We start from the raw sequence: 15,501 nt of genomic DNA, 5'->3' as shown, positions 1-15,501 counted from the left end.
CTCCAATACAGGGGAGCTTCTTTCCCTGGGAAGTTCTCAAGCTCTTAAACACTGCTTGATGAACTAGTGGAACACTTTTGTATGTTTTACAATCTGGTATTGACTTACCTTGTTCACCTCAAACTCTGCCAGATTATTATTTCACTGTGGAGGAAAATAGGGATACCACAAAGTGACACATATTCCTAAGAAACTTCGGCAGGCAGCCCTTTCCAACCAGGAGACTGCAGTGGTTCTCCCAGAGGTGACAACATGTACCGATGTTTCCTTGCATGGATGCATCAGGATCAAAGAAATGATTATTCTTTCCTTGTGTTCATTGGAAAAGAAAAGTCTGATACAGTTTCCTGAGTGATCTATCCTGAGTGTCTGTGGGGTTTTCCTGCCGTCTATTCTGCAATAGCGAATGACGCGGATCTTCCTAACATAGTGCTTCATAACTTTCTGGTTGGACGACTCATGGCGAAAGGTGAGGATGAATGCTGACTCTAGGCTCTAATGAGAAGCAGAGACACAGGGGATGGTGAGGCAGTGAGTGATTTTCAAAGCAGACAGGTTTAAGATAACTCCCATTATGGTTACTGTTGACAAAATGCATGGTGGCCTTCAAATACTAAACAGGAAGGAGAACCAAGGATGGTGACTGTGCAAGAACTTCTTTTGAGACCCCCATTGGAGACACTCACAAACTTCCCAGTAGGCGCTGGGGTCCTGCTGACTAGTGTGAGGGGTAACATCTCAGGCAGTGAAGGCAGAGCACTGCTAGCAGGCTCTGATGGTACTGAGGGACAGGGAAGAAGCCACTCTTGGTTGGAAAACTCAAAAGGACGCTGGGGGTGGACTTCAGAAGAAAAATTTCATCTTAAGATGGGGGGTAATAAGGATGCTGTGGAAAGGGTTTTGGACTTAGGATCAAAGGATCTCGTTTGTAATTCCCACTCTGCCTCTAACTGGCTCTGAGCATTTTGGCAAACCTCATCCACATTTTGAGCCCCAGTCACAGCTTGAGGATGCTGACCGATGTCAAGGTTTCCTTCAGGAATGGTGATGCTATGACGTCACTATGGCTGACTAGAAGCTCTTGGTGCAAGTGTGGCATGGTGGAGCTGCTGAAGAGGTTCTGATTGCTGGCAGAGTTTGCAAAAATATTGTTATCATCCATTGTAAGAATGGAAATATTCCTGTGGCTATCAAGTCAGTGGCCCATTGAATTTCTTCCAGTATCTTAGTATACGCCAAACCCTTTTCCCACCACAGCGCCTTTGCTCATGTTGGTCTCCCCACCTGAAACGCTACTTCCCCAAGTCAGAGCCTGGCTAACTTATCCTTCAGATTTCAGCTTAAATGTCACTTCCTCAGTTTAGATTTGGTGCCCTGTGTAACGTTCCCAGAGCACCCAGCACTCTACTTCACAGCATTTATCACAAATACAATTCCATTCTTATTTGTGTAATTATATTAGTTTCTCTTTTTCCCTACACTAGACTCCATGAAGACAGCAGCCATTTTCTGTCTTGTTTAATATAATTTACTTCAATAGCCAACACCTGTGACAAGCATACATTGAGCATGCAATAAATATTTGCTATAGATTAAACTGATGGGAGCCCTAATTGCTTTTCTTGAGTTCCTGCACATTTCAGGCCAAGTGAAGTCTTGGATTTACCTATGCTCTTCCAAAAGAAACAGCCACTGTGGTAACATATTTGGATTAATACCATCATTTAACATTTTAGTTTGCATAGCATTTCTACTCCATTGGTGTGTTTGCAACAAAACCTCCTTATAATGGTTTCCAGAAGGCCAAAATTTTTCAAACTTGGGGATTAAGTCTGATGGATTGTAAGCTACTCTCAAAAGTTAGAACTTGATGGACTTTTTTTTTTATTATTAACAGCATTGAGCTCATCCTTAGTCCATTTGAAAGTACATCAGATTGCTTGTTTGGTTTGAAGTAACCTAATGAGCTATGACACAGAAGGTAAGTAAAAACAAACAGCATGGCTAACTGAAAATGCTTATTTTATAAAACATTAGGATTCAGTGGCTTAAAATATTGCCTATATGGAGAACTGGCATTTGAATGTTTTTTTCCCCCCGTTGTAAATAGTTGTGCAGACAACAAACATACTGTTTTGATGAATAAAGCAACAAGGCTCATGAATACCACAGGGTTAGGGGGACCACCTGGGCTGAGCGTTTTCTAAGAAGAGAATTTTTGGTGCTAAAACTGGAAGAGTCCCTAGCCAATCAGGATGATTGGTCACCCTAGTACGGAGCACCAACTAGGAATCCCCATCCTTGGGTTTTAGTTTCAGCCCTATCTGTGTTGTGTCGGGGGGTCCCACCCTGGGCAAGTTCATGGAATTGTCTTTCCTTATCTGTAAAATGAAGCAATTAAAGAATGACTGATGCTCCTGTCAGCTCTGAAATGAATGGTGTTCAAGATTCTAGGAAATAAGGAAGACAATAGCGTAGCAATAGTGAAGGTGCAGAAACTAGTGGGAGATAACAATCTTAACGTTAGCACTTGTAAGCCTTGGTGGCCTAAGGACTTCCTGTTGGGGTTGGGGGTGGTGAGGGACTCTGTCCAGAGAGCTGCACACATTTGCTCATTTAATTGACTGACTCCTCATAACAAGTCAATGAGTTTGCTGACTGTGATTTATAATAAATATATATTTGGTTTCAGTCCACGTTCCAGGCACAGAGGTCCTAAAACACTTAGGATTTCCTAAGCGATGAGAGTGGGAAAACTCTTTTGTTATGTTCATAAAGTGACTTTTTGAAAGTCTCTCAGTAATCTGGGTGTGGAGGGGGGGCTGGTTGCCTGGGGAACAAACCACAGGCTTAGAGGATTGGAACTTTCAGTCCCATCCCAGGCCTCCATAGAACAGAGACAGGCTAGAGGTTGAATCAATCACCAGTGGCCAATGATTTCACCCATCATGCCTTCATAAAAAGCTGAAAGGATGGGGCTCAGAGTCTCTGGATTGGTGAACACACGGATTTGGGTAAAGGAGCAAGCTCAGAGATGGTAGAAGCTCTGTGCCCCTTCCCATATACCTCGCCCTGATTTACATCCTTTTATAATAAACCAGTAAATGTAAGTAAATGTTTCTCTGAGTTCTGTGAGTTCCTCTAGCAAATTAATCAAACCCAGGGATGGGGGTCTTGGGAGCCTCTGATCGACAGCTTCCACAGGTCAGAAGAACAGGTGACAACCAGCACTTGCATTGGCATCTGAATAGGAGTCTGGTTAGAACTGAACCCTTAACCTGTGGGATCTGATGCTGTCTGCAGGAGGACAGGGTGAGAACAGAGTTGCATTGTAGGACACTCAACTGGGGTGAGAGAATTGCTTGGTGGTGTGAAAAAAGCACACGTTGGAACTGGTGTCTGAAGTGGAGTGGTGTTCTCATGAGTCCTGTTTTATGGGTGAGGATGTGAAAGAAAAAGAGGTTAAGGAAGAGCTTGCTTGGGGTGGTCACGCAACGGGCGAGCGGTGAACTGCAGACCGTATCAGCCCCAGCCTTGCCTAAAAACCCAGGGGCACCTTCAGGAAGGGCTGGGAGAACAGAAGCTTGATCTGCTGCATGTTCCCTTGGTGTCAACTCACAAGCACCGTCCTCACAAAGCAGCCGCGAGCTGCCCAGGCACGTGATCCTGCACTGGGTTTCCAATAAGACGAGCCCCAGCCCCAGGCGCTGCCTGCTGAGAGTGTGCGGGCCAGTGTGCGCCCCGGGAAAAGATGAAATGCAGAAGAACATTGAAGACGATCAGCTTTTTCACACAGAGCTTGAACATTTTCAATCCAGATTGTGACTCTCCCACAGCCAGGCCCTTTGCAGAAGGAGGGGGCCAGGAGCAAGGCGCAATTCCACGGGCTGGGGAGCCCCACCCCTCAGAAACCCTCTCGGGGGGCGGTGGGAGCGGGCAGTCTCGGCCCAGAAACACGCAGAGCAGGAGAGGGAAGCCCAGAGGAGGAAAGGCACAAAGGTTAGTCCTGCTGGCAGGGAGGAGATAAGGTTGTGGGTGGAGGGGGAGAAAGCTGATGTCAGCCAAAGGCAATAAACAGGCCTTCCACGGTGCCTCAGGGCAGCACGGCGGAGTCAAAGAAATAAAGCCATTAATAAAGGAGAAGGGAAGGAAATGACTGCTTCAAGCCTGTCTGGGCCACTCAACTCTTTTTCAAATATCTTGAGCAAGAGAACGGAGAGGCCCTGCCTGAAGAGCAGGGGATCAGTGTCAACTCGACAGCCCGAAGAGCTCAGGCTTTGTGAGGACAGCAGAGCTCTCACCAAGGAGCCAGGGGCCTGCTTGTCAGAGAGGTGAGATGCAGGAAGCTGTCACTTAAGGAAAAAGCCTCCGAGCTGGTTATTTTCTCAGGGGGAGAACTTCCCGGCAGCCTCACATTGATTTAGATAACGCCAGCTTTGAGCCCCCGTTCTAGCTCTGAGACCTCAGGCCGATTTCCTAGACTCCTCACTTGGAAGTTTCCTCATCTACGACAGGAAGCTTAGAACAACCGTACCTTCCTGTGCAGGTTCCTGTTGGGATTACAGAGAGCCTACAAACAAACGCGCGATAAAAGGAAGCGACTTGCATTTGCAGGTCCACAATCTCTTCCCCATAAAATCCCCAATCCTAAACAACTGAAAACCAAAAGGGCTTTGGTAACTCATCTGGCAACCGTGAAGGTCCCGACAGTCAAAGCTAACCTGACCTGAGGCTAGACCGTTTATGTTTCACATTTACCCCATTTAGTGGGAATATTCATATATTTACCTACAGAAATATTAATGTGTTTGATTGGGGGTGCCGTCCTAGACCCCAGTGGGAGATGTTACATAATACATAGTACATCAGAGGGCTTCAGAGACAAGCTTATGGACCCATATCATGGCGACTTTCACATCCACCCCCTCATCAGCAACAGCAGAGCTCTGACACGGAATCCTGACCTTAGAGGCCAAGGAGAGGATCAGACTGGGAATAGGTTCCCGCCAAATTCCATGAGGTCCTGGCTCCAACAGGCCTGCGCAGGAAAATGGCAAAGGGAAGCCTAATTTATTAGCTGTTAATGTTATGCAACAAACTTGATCTCCGAGTTGCAAAAACCCAGTTAGAAGAGGTAAAAATGTAAAGTGATCATAATGACTGAAGTGTTAAGCTCAAAAAATATATGAGTTTCACAGGAAGACATTTCCAGTAGTCAGAATGACACAAAAGCTCATGAAAAAATTTTTAAAAAGAAGTGCTATTTTTATTTCATGTTAAGTTTTTTTCTACTGTGGTTTAATTTCAGTGCTATCAATTTCAGCCAGGATTTTGAGCATAAGGATATAATAAGTAAGCAGCAAGTCTCTGTGTCTGCAGCTTTCAAAGAACAAAGAGAAATGAAGATCCAAGTTACAACTGGAAACCTGGATATCCAGATGATAGGAAGGAATATGCTAGCTTGGGTGTTCAGGATTTGGGGGGTAAGACATGTGAGGATGGTAAGGGAAAGGTAAGAGTGTGCTACCCACGGCATTGGGCAGGAGGAAACTGGTAAAAAGGACTGAGCACCATCTTGCCTGGGGCTTCTTGTGGACACTGAGTGAGAGTGTGTGGACACGTGTGTGTGTGTTTTTAAGTCCTTAATTTTATTTATTTATTTATTTATTATTTTTGGCTGCGTTGGGTCTTTGTTGCTGCACGCAGGCTTCTCTAGCTGCGGTGAGTGGGGGCTACTCTTTGTTGCGGTGCGCGGGCTTCTCATTGCAGTGGCTACTCTTGTTGCAAAGCACGGGCTCTAGGCGCCCAGCCTTCAGTAGTTGTGGCATGTAGGCTCAGTAGCTGTGGCTCGCGGGCTCCAGAGCGCAGGCTCTGTAGTTGTGGCGCACAGGCTTAGGTGCTCTGCGGCATGTGGGATCTTCCCGGACCAGGGCTCGAACCTGTGGGCACGTGTCTTGTGTGCTACATACACACTTTACCACTCCACATTCTATCCTCCACCAAGTCTCTCTCCTCTTCCCCATGAACATACTGGAATACCCACATTTCTTCCCACCATGCTAAAGTAGGAAATGCACTTTCAGCAACTCTGATGTATCTCGGCCCTAGGACAGGGCTTAGGTAAATACCTCTAACATATCACTGTGTCTTCTTTCCGGGTTGCTAAAGAGGCCAGATGGCACAGTGGTTAGGAGCATGGCCCAGGAGTCCCTGTGCCAGAGTGGGAATCCCAACCCTGTATGAGCTTGGTCAAGTTACTTCATGTCTCTCCATTCAGTTTCCCCTTCTGTAAGATGGGAAATAGCCATAACACCTTACTCGTGGGTGGTTTGTAAGGGTTAACAAAGGAGACAAGTCCTGCAAAAGCTGACCATGGGGGCTGGCACATAATTTTTCCATCCATGGACTCAGTGTCCTCTGCTGCAGTCACACCAAGCAGCCCATCTTGCACGAACACCCCTATCTGCAAAGACAATTGAACCCTAAACAAAAATGGCATTTTGAGGTTTCCCTGGCCAACAGCTGTTAAATTGGGGATTCATTCTTTTCTTTTTTTTTTTTTTCTTTTGCGGTACGCGGGCCTCTCACTGTCGTGGCCTCTCCCGTTGCGGAGCACAGGCTCCGGACGCGCAGGCTCAGCGGCCATGGCTCACGGGCCCAGCCGCTCCGCCGCATGTGGGATCCTCCCGGACCAGGGAACAAATACGCGTCCCCTGCATCCGCAGGCGGACTCTCAACCACTGCGCCTCCAGGGAAGCCCTCATTATTTTCTTAATCATATGAAGCCCTCAGTCCCCAAGTCTCTCAGCTAAATTGCCTTGCTGCTCCCTCCTTTCCCACTCACAGCAAATTCACTTCTGGCTCCTTTTTCTCGTCTTGACTCACTTGTCAGTTGTGATAGTGTCCAGGATAATCCCAGTTGTGCAGTTTTGCTTTGAGGGGACTAACAGAATGGGACCCGGATTGAGTTTACAGGCAACATGGCGGCACCACGTCTAAGATGCCTGCCCTGTTGGGGTGCTTGCAAAACTTCCAAGTTTTAATGGCAGACAGGATTCCAAGAATCTATTTTCCAACTTCAGATAAGAAATTCTGGAAGAGAGACCATTCAAACGATACCTTTAGAATTCGAAAAATGCTCATTTGCCTTTCTCCTCCTTCTGATTTATGTTGAGAGACATTTCTCTGCTTGCCGGAGCACTCTCCTTTATTTTATGCTCCAGTGCAGTCGCATCATCAAAAATGGGAAGGGTGGGACTACTAGAGGACTCAGCGTACAGCTGGGTACGGAGCCAACACCACCTTGGTCTTTGACCCTGTCCTCCAAAAGCTGGTCAAGACACAGCAAAGGCATTACTTACTAAATCCTAATCTAAAAAGAGTATGGGAATTACTTCAGTAAAATAAACATGAAGGATTTAAAAACAGGAGACGAGAATTAGAAGATATGAGAGAATAGATCCATGGACCGAATGTCGTATGTTTAGCAAAAAGAAGAAATGTCTTTAACACTTGCTAGAAAGCCATCCAGAGGTAATTACATTTGTTAAGCACTCCTTGTGCGAGGTACAGTGGCAAGCGCTTTACGACATCCTTCTACTGTGAATTCAGTGACGTGGGTATGATGGCTGTTTCGACCTGCCTCCGAAAGAAGAGAAAACTGAGGCCTGGAGAGGTTTAGGAGGCTCATAAGTGGTGGGGTCGGGATTCAAGTTTAAGGCTGTCTGTCGCCAAAGCCAGCACATTGCTATGTGCCTTTCTCAGTCATCACAGTTTTCTTAGGATTTACTATTTCAGTCACAGTACGACATCAGTAGTGAATGTAGAAATGTAAACAGATTTTCTTCCTTCTTTTTATGTTATCTCCTATTTCCTGATGACTCCTTTCTGCAATTGTATTCATTTGTTCAGGTATTTATTTAGCCACTCACTCACTTATTTGGCATCCCTGCCCCCCCCATACACACACCAGCAAGTACTATTATAATTGCTGTCCTTCAAGAATGCATAGTGAAATCTGTTCCAAGTTGGCTACAAAGTACAGATTCACACATTTTACTAGAAGATAAGAGCAAACAGAAATAGAGGAGGAAAAGCAGTTTAGAGAAAAAGGGAAGAGAAGACTCTTACCACTATGAAAATCTGCTCAATAAAATGTTATTTACTGATAGCTATTTGACCACATCCCCAGTGTTTGCAGGCTGCACGGGAAGTTCCTACGAAGAGGTGGAGAAGCTTCCCTGTGTGCGAGGTAGAGACAGTTCACCTCTGTATCTGATAACGAGGGAGTCAGAGTCTGTTTGGTGCCGTCACGGATCTTCTGAAACAGCACAAATGCTGTTCCCATACATTTTCTGAGAGAGGGCAGAGCTGGGTAAGTGTGATGCTTGACTGAGGGCCATGATAACTGTCTACAGATATTTAAAGGGTGTAAATGAAGACCTCAGTGCTTTAAAACATCTTAGTACTCAGTTTACTAAAGATGCAGAAGAAGAGTCTGGTGAGGCATTTCTGAACCCCAGATCCCCAGAAACTTTGTCTTTGGGGCCTGGGTGCTATAATCAGGCCAGAGAGAGGGACTTGGGCACTGAGTGCAGACAGACTTTCAAGACTGTGTCAAAGTGAGGAGGAGATGAAGCCACAGAAGACTGTGGTCCGTCCGATGGCCTCCACCAATAGTGGAACAGTCGATGTTGGAGGGCAATTCTAGAGAAGAGGAAAGTACTGATTAACTCCACCGAGGAGAGAGGAAAAATAGAGGTACCCCCAATGGTAGGAAGAACCTAGAGGGATTCTAGACTCCAGCTCAGGGAAGTGGAAGGTGGACTGTCCAGCCTGCAGAGGACCAGAGACTCATTTCATCTCGTTCTCCTATGGCCGTCACCTTTCCGCTACGTCTCTTTGGAACTTCCGTGGAAGCGTGGGATGAGAGCGGAGTAAAGGCTCTCAAAGTAGTTAAGTTCCTTTTTGGCAACTCCAGTGAAAGGCTCTCTAGATTAATTTAGAACTATTAATTATTATGAAGTAGTTAAGGTTAAAGTTTCTTGGAACACTTATGGATAACATTTATCCAGAAACAGGTCCCACGTTTTTATGGCTAATTGGATTTTGGAGACGTGTACACTAATTCGGGGGTGGGAGGAGGATGTTGTCACACAACAAGTGGAAACACGTGGACACGAATCATGTGGAGTCTTATCTGTTGTCCAAGACGAAGGCCGACTGTACAGAACTTAGATTTTTTAATGACCTGGAAATGCCCTTGGAGAGTCAGTGAGTTGATGAAGCCTTTTGACCCGAGTAAAGTCACATAATTAAGAGATTATTTGTAACAGACCCAGCCAACTACAAGGCATTCAGAGCAGACTAGCCCTCCACACCACCTCCCACCCCCCACCCCCTGAAAGAAAGTCCTCTGATGCAGATGGCATGAAGATGAAGAGAACTTCCCTAAGTCTTACGTAAGAGGTGGCTAATGACTTTTTTACAAATACTGAAGAGTGTAAGTCCTAAACAAGAGGCAGAATGTCTTCGTTTCAACCAAACACTATAAATGAAGTTAAATGGGAACATACGGTTATTTAACATTTCTATAGGACTGTCTGTTTGCCAAAAGATTTATAATCACTTGTTCCTTAATATTCATAACATCTCTCTAAAGCACAATTTCCCATACTGGGACTTTGAGGCTGTGGGGATGGTGGAAGAATTCCAAGAGGGTCATGGGGATTGGAGCTGTAGTATTTCAAACAGCTGTCTGGTGGCGATGGAAATTGCTGGCTGGAGGAGGGAGGTATGGAGCTCACAGCATTGTGAGTTCCCTGGGCACATCTCCCCCTGAGACCTGGGCCCCTTCTCAGGATCAGGCCTGCCTCCCTGCAGGATCTTAGGCTCTGCTCGTTCTCCTCTCCTCAGAAGCACCAGCCCTTGCCTGAGCCTCTGAAGAACATGGCAAAGAAGATTTGGGGACCTGTGTTTGAATCCCAGCTTTGGACCTTGCTCACTGGATGACTGTCAAGTTTCTTACCCTCTGTGAGCCTTAAGTACTACATTTGCAAAATGTTGGATAATCACACATGCTTTGTAGAGTTGTTATAAAGAATGAATAAGAGGAATAATGCAATATCTGTCTTTCTGTGATGGCTTATTTCACTTAGCATAATATCCTCAAGGTTCACCCATACTGTTGCGTATCGCAGAATTATCTTCTTTTTCGTGAAGGCTGTTTAGCATTCTATTACATGTATAGACACATTTTCTTTATCCATTCATCTATCGATGGGCATTTAGCTCGTTTCCACATCTTGGCTCCTGTGAATAGTGCTGCGATGAAAATGGGAGTGCTAACATCTATTTGAGATCCTGATTTCAATTCTTTTCCATAAATACACAGGAGTAGGATTGCTGGATTATATGGTAGTTCTATTTTTAATTTTCTGAGGAACCTCCATACTGTTTTCCATAGTGGCTGCACCAATTTACATTCCCACCAATAGGGCACGATGATTCCTTTTTCTCCACATCCTCACCAATGCTTGTTTTTGGTTGTCTTTTTGATAATAGCCATTCTGACAGGTGTGGTTTTGATTTGAATTTTCCAGATGATTAGTGATGTTGAACATCATTTCATGTGTCTGTTGGCCATCTATATGTCTTCCCTGGGAATGTCTGTTCAGGTCCTCTGCCCATTTTTAACTGGATCATTTGTGGTTTTGATATTGGGTTGTATGAGTTCTTTATGTATTTTGGATATTAACCCCTATTGGAGACACCATTTGCAAATATCTTCTCCCATTCAGTAGGTTGCCTCCTTGTTTTGCTGATGGTTTCCTTTGTTGTGCAAAAGCTTTTTAGTTTGATGTAGTCTCGTTTGTTTATTTGTTGCTTTTGTTGCTCTTGCCTGAGGTGTGCTCCTGCTTTTATTCCTGAAAATCCTAGCTTTAGCAGAGGTTGGTGTCCTTTATTTTCCAGGATCATCTATCTCCCCAGATGATATAACTGAAACGTGATAAGATATATTTTAAGGGCAATAGGTGACTTCTTGTCTTAAACAGAGAATTTATGCCTTCAGATGTGCTGATGGCCATTCAATCAGGACCTTACCCTTCACAGAAGTCATCCCATTCTGGAAATTACTTCACACTTTCTTATGTTCCATGTCCTAGTCTTGAACCTGGATTGAAGAAGGTGGTTGAGGTTACAGAATTCAATAACAGTAGTGATGATGGTGGCACTGGCAGATCAACTGTAGCCCCTTATTTTGAAGCATCACTATTCTAAAGGGAAGGGCCATGTGACCAGAGTTCCAGAAAACTGAGCAATCTGACGACTCAGATACTCAGTAATAATGAAAAAGCCATCATTTAGTGTGTTGGTGAGTCAGGGGAAGGAGAAAGATCTCCCTGCGTGCAGCTCTGCAGCTTCAGGAGGAGAAAGGAAAAGTTGACAACTAAAAGTTGTCTCTCATCCATAAAACCTTATGTTTAAGGAGATTTCCTGTTAGCTTCGATTATAGCCATGGCCCTCCCCCAACTTAAATTTCTTGCAAACAGCTGATTCAGAAAGCCTCACCTCACTTAAGATGCGTAATCAAAAAGGAGTTAGCGTGGTATCTATACATGAAAAAAGGATAAAGAAACTAGAAAAACAAACGAGTAAGAGTTGAAAAAGATTCACTAGAGAAATAGTGCCGCAAAACAGATGAAATTTGTGACCCAATATACTGTCATGAATTTAATAAGAATAAAAAAACAACCTAGTGAGGCAATCATCTTTAAAAAATAGAAGCTCAAGTAAAACTAAAAACAAAATAAAAGACAGTTAATAGTTCAGAAAATACTTAGTAAGACAACAGGAGGTGAAACAAGCACTGGTAGAACATAGCAAAGAAGGTGACTTAGAAATAAAGAGCACAATGGAAGCAGCAGAAAAAAGATCAGTTCAGCTGGAAACACACCAAGTACTCACAGGATGGGAGCCAGGAAAATGAATGAAATTAAATGGAAATGAACAAAGATTTATAAAGGGTTAGCAGGAAGGAGATAGATATGAAGGGCAGATAGTAGGTAAAATATACTTGAAAAAGAATACAGAAAGTATGGGACAGGAATAATGTTTTAATAAATAAAATTTTAACACTTTCCATGTATAAATGACTGGATAATTCAGGTAGAAAGGGGCTACTCTGTTGCAGGAAAAATTAACACAGAATGATGAACTTTGAGACATATCCTAGAGAAGCTATTAGACCTTAAAGATACAAAAGAATCCTTTGGACTTTCTGAGAGTAACATCCAGTCACCTGTAAAGAGACTTGAAAAAATTCAAGCTGGTCTTAGGTTTCACCACAACACTCAGAAGAGCTAGAAGAGATTTGTCTACAATGCATGACCAAAGAATTTTATACCCAGCAAACCATTTCCAGTTCAAAGAGCAGAAGACCAAACTGAAACATGCCAAATATACAAAAACTGAGAAAAATTTAAGTCCCATGTATGATACTTTAGTTCCCTTTTACTATGCTTTTCAGTGTTAACCAATATAAACTAATGTAATTGTAAAGTAAATATACTTGAAATACATAGAACTCTATACCTTGATAATATCCTTTTCTAAGTACTCTTTGAATAGTCAAAAAATTGACTATGTTTACAAGGCCACAAAGAAACTTCAGCAAATTCCAAAGATTAGAGTGAATAACAGAAAACCTTCTCTGATCACAAAGCAATTATTTAAAAATTAATAATAAAATTAGGAAAAAAAAGAAAAACCCTTCTACCTGGAAATGCCAAAATACTCTTTCTTGTATAACTCTACCATCAGGTATATATCTGAATAATATTTAAAAAAATAAAAATAGTTAAGTTAGTATATAGCAGAACCTACAGGACAGAACTAAAGCAGAACTCAGTAAAATTTAAAGGTTTAGTATTTATATTAATATAATGAAAAGAAAGAAGTGCTTAGGCACGTTTAATCAAAAAGTTAAAATTTAACAAAAAATATAATTTATATAGAAGACAACTTTGAAATGCTATTGAGAAACAAAAGAAGATTTCAAGAAATAGAAAGGCATATCATATTCTTAAACAGGAAGATTTAAAGCAAAAACTTCAATTCTCCCTTTAAAACAAAAATCTGTAAATGGAATGTGAGGCCAATAAAGATAAGGATTTTTAAAAACTAAATAAGCTGCTTCTAACACTTGTAAGAAAAATCAATAGGCATTATTCCATTTCTGGTAACAGTAGACTTTGTTATTTAGATTAACCTTTCCACTAAAAACAATGAAAAATTGAATAAAATATTGAATAAGTTTCTTCTTAAAAGCACTGAAAAGCTGACATATAACAAGGAGCTACCGAGTGATTAGCTTTTGCCATGAACATCTTTGTTGATCAGGTTAAATTGCCTTGGCTATGGTTTTAATAGCGTCTCAGAATGAAGACAGAATGCAAAGGCCAGGATTCATTCAAGGTAGAATGGGGGATCTCATAGGAGCCTTTCCCACATTAGATGGGGAATTCCAAAGGTGAACCAGAGGTAACCCTACTCCCATCCCCCCTCCTCAGTGTACCATAAAGCGAGTTGCCTTGACACTAAGCAAAGCAGGGAAAAGAAAAGAAAACAAAACAAAACCTGTCCCTGATAGGATGTCACCATTGAACGTCTGGGCAGCATCTGCACATATTTACAGCCCGAAGGCATGCCACTGGAGTAGGCCAAGAAACTTCAAGCTATAAATTTAGTTTAAAGTGAAACCAAACCATAGTGCCCCCTAACACCCAGCGGAAGTAAACTTTAATCGTCTCTAGAGGTAGACACTTTCATCCTAAGCTTCAGGTGGTTTGTACAAATGATTTTTCATGGGCAGTAAACAGTGCAGTTGAAGTCTACCAAATACATTAGAAAGCAAGCCACCATTAGTTAGTGCCAGAAGAAATAAACAGACAGCAGAGGGAGTCACACAACTTCAGCTATTTGAATGATCAGCCACAGAGTGTAAACAGTTATGCTAATTTTATTTAAATAAATGAGAAATAAGCTTTGAAATATCTGCAAGGAACAGGAGACAATAAAAAGTGACTTAAAGGGTTTGAAAAAGACCAACTAGAACTTCTAGAAATGAAAAATATGAAATGAACAAATGAAAATGTCAGTGGATAGGTGTGGCAAAAAATTAGACACAGTAGAGGACAGAATTAGAGAACTGAAGATAGTGAGAATAAAATATATAGAATTGTAGTGCAGAGAGTCAAAGAAATGGAAAATATGAGAGAGAGGTTAATAGATATGGAAGATAGAGAAGGTCTCTCTTCTTTCTCAGAAGTGTAAATGGTATTTCAGAAGGCAAGAAAAGAAAAGAATGCAGGAGGGTGGACTGATAAAAAAAATTATAGATCTTAAATTTAAATGAAAATAAATTCACATCAAGGCACAATCACAAAGAAACTCTAGGGTATTATAGACAAAGAGAAGATCTTAAAAGCAGCCAGAGTTGAGGTGGGGTGGTATATGATGACTAATGAGTAAGACTAGCCCTACCAGATGTCGAAATACATAGTAATGTGCTATTAATTAATATCTCATGGTACTGGTACATGAGTAAATAGATAGGTCTATGTAACAGAATAAAAAGTCCAGAAGTAAATCAGAGATATCTGGGAATTTTAGTATACGACAAAAGTTGGCAGTTCAAATCAGTAGGGAAAGATGGCTTATTTAATAACTGATACTGAAATATATAAGACTCTGGAAAAAAACACATACTTGGATTCCAGCCTCATACATTATTCCAATTAAATTCTAGGTAGACCCAAAATTTAGAAGGTAAAAACAAATCAGAAAAGTGCTAGAAGGAAAAATAAAATATATTGAAAAAATAAACTCAAGAGTAGTAAAGGCTTTTCTCTGTTTAACACAAAACTGAGAAACCATAAAAAAATATAGTGGTAACTTTTACTACCAAAAGCATATTTTAAATATGTATTGCACAACAATATCATAAGTGAATGAAAAGTAATGAACCACAGCTCATATCACTGAATAAAGACAAATTTTCCTTAATGTATGAAGAACTTGTACAAACAATAATCTTGTGCAGAAATCAATCAAATATAAAATGGACAAAACCTCTACAACATCTTACCAAAAACCAAAATAAAACTGGTTTCTAACCATATGAAAAGACGCTCAACTCCATTCTTAAAAAGAGAAATGCATATTTAAACTAAGATGTAATACTACTCTTCCACCATCAGGTTGACAAAGATGAAAACATCTGAGTATGTGGTGTTGGCAAGGATGTAAGCAAAGGGTTCTCTTGCACCTTGTCGGTGAGAACGTAACTTGGTACTGTCTTCTTGGAGAGTGTTTCTCCACACCAAGATTTTAAATCACATGCTCTTTGACCCAGCAACTTTACTTCTAGGAATATATCTTACAGATGTAGTCACAAATATATGAAATAGAGTGCTCAGGAATATTCATTACAACATTGTG

The 15,501-nt window shown here is 42.0% G+C and overlaps 2 long non-coding RNA genes across 7 annotated transcripts in view; one reads left to right on the top strand and one right to left on the bottom strand.

Annotated features, from left to right (window-relative positions):
• LOC137203415 (uncharacterized) overlaps positions 1-15,501 on the bottom strand; it is a 685,692-nt gene that overhangs the window by 111,657 nt on the left and 558,534 nt on the right. The gene's annotated exons all lie outside the window — the stretch shown is intronic.
• On the top strand, positions 278-10,106 carry LOC137203412 (uncharacterized). Its single transcript, XR_010933086.1, has 4 exons — positions 278-469; positions 1,898-1,981; positions 8,192-8,374; positions 9,916-10,106. It is a non-coding gene; the product is annotated as an uncharacterized lncRNA (long non-coding RNA).

This window comes from Pseudorca crassidens, chromosome 12, assembly GCF_039906515.1.
Source record: "Pseudorca crassidens isolate mPseCra1 chromosome 12, mPseCra1.hap1, whole genome shotgun sequence".
NCBI classification, from domain to species: domain Eukaryota; kingdom Metazoa; phylum Chordata; class Mammalia; order Artiodactyla; family Delphinidae; genus Pseudorca; species Pseudorca crassidens.
Note: the sequence above shows the minus strand (reverse complement) of the source record. Positions and strands in the feature narration are given on the sequence as shown.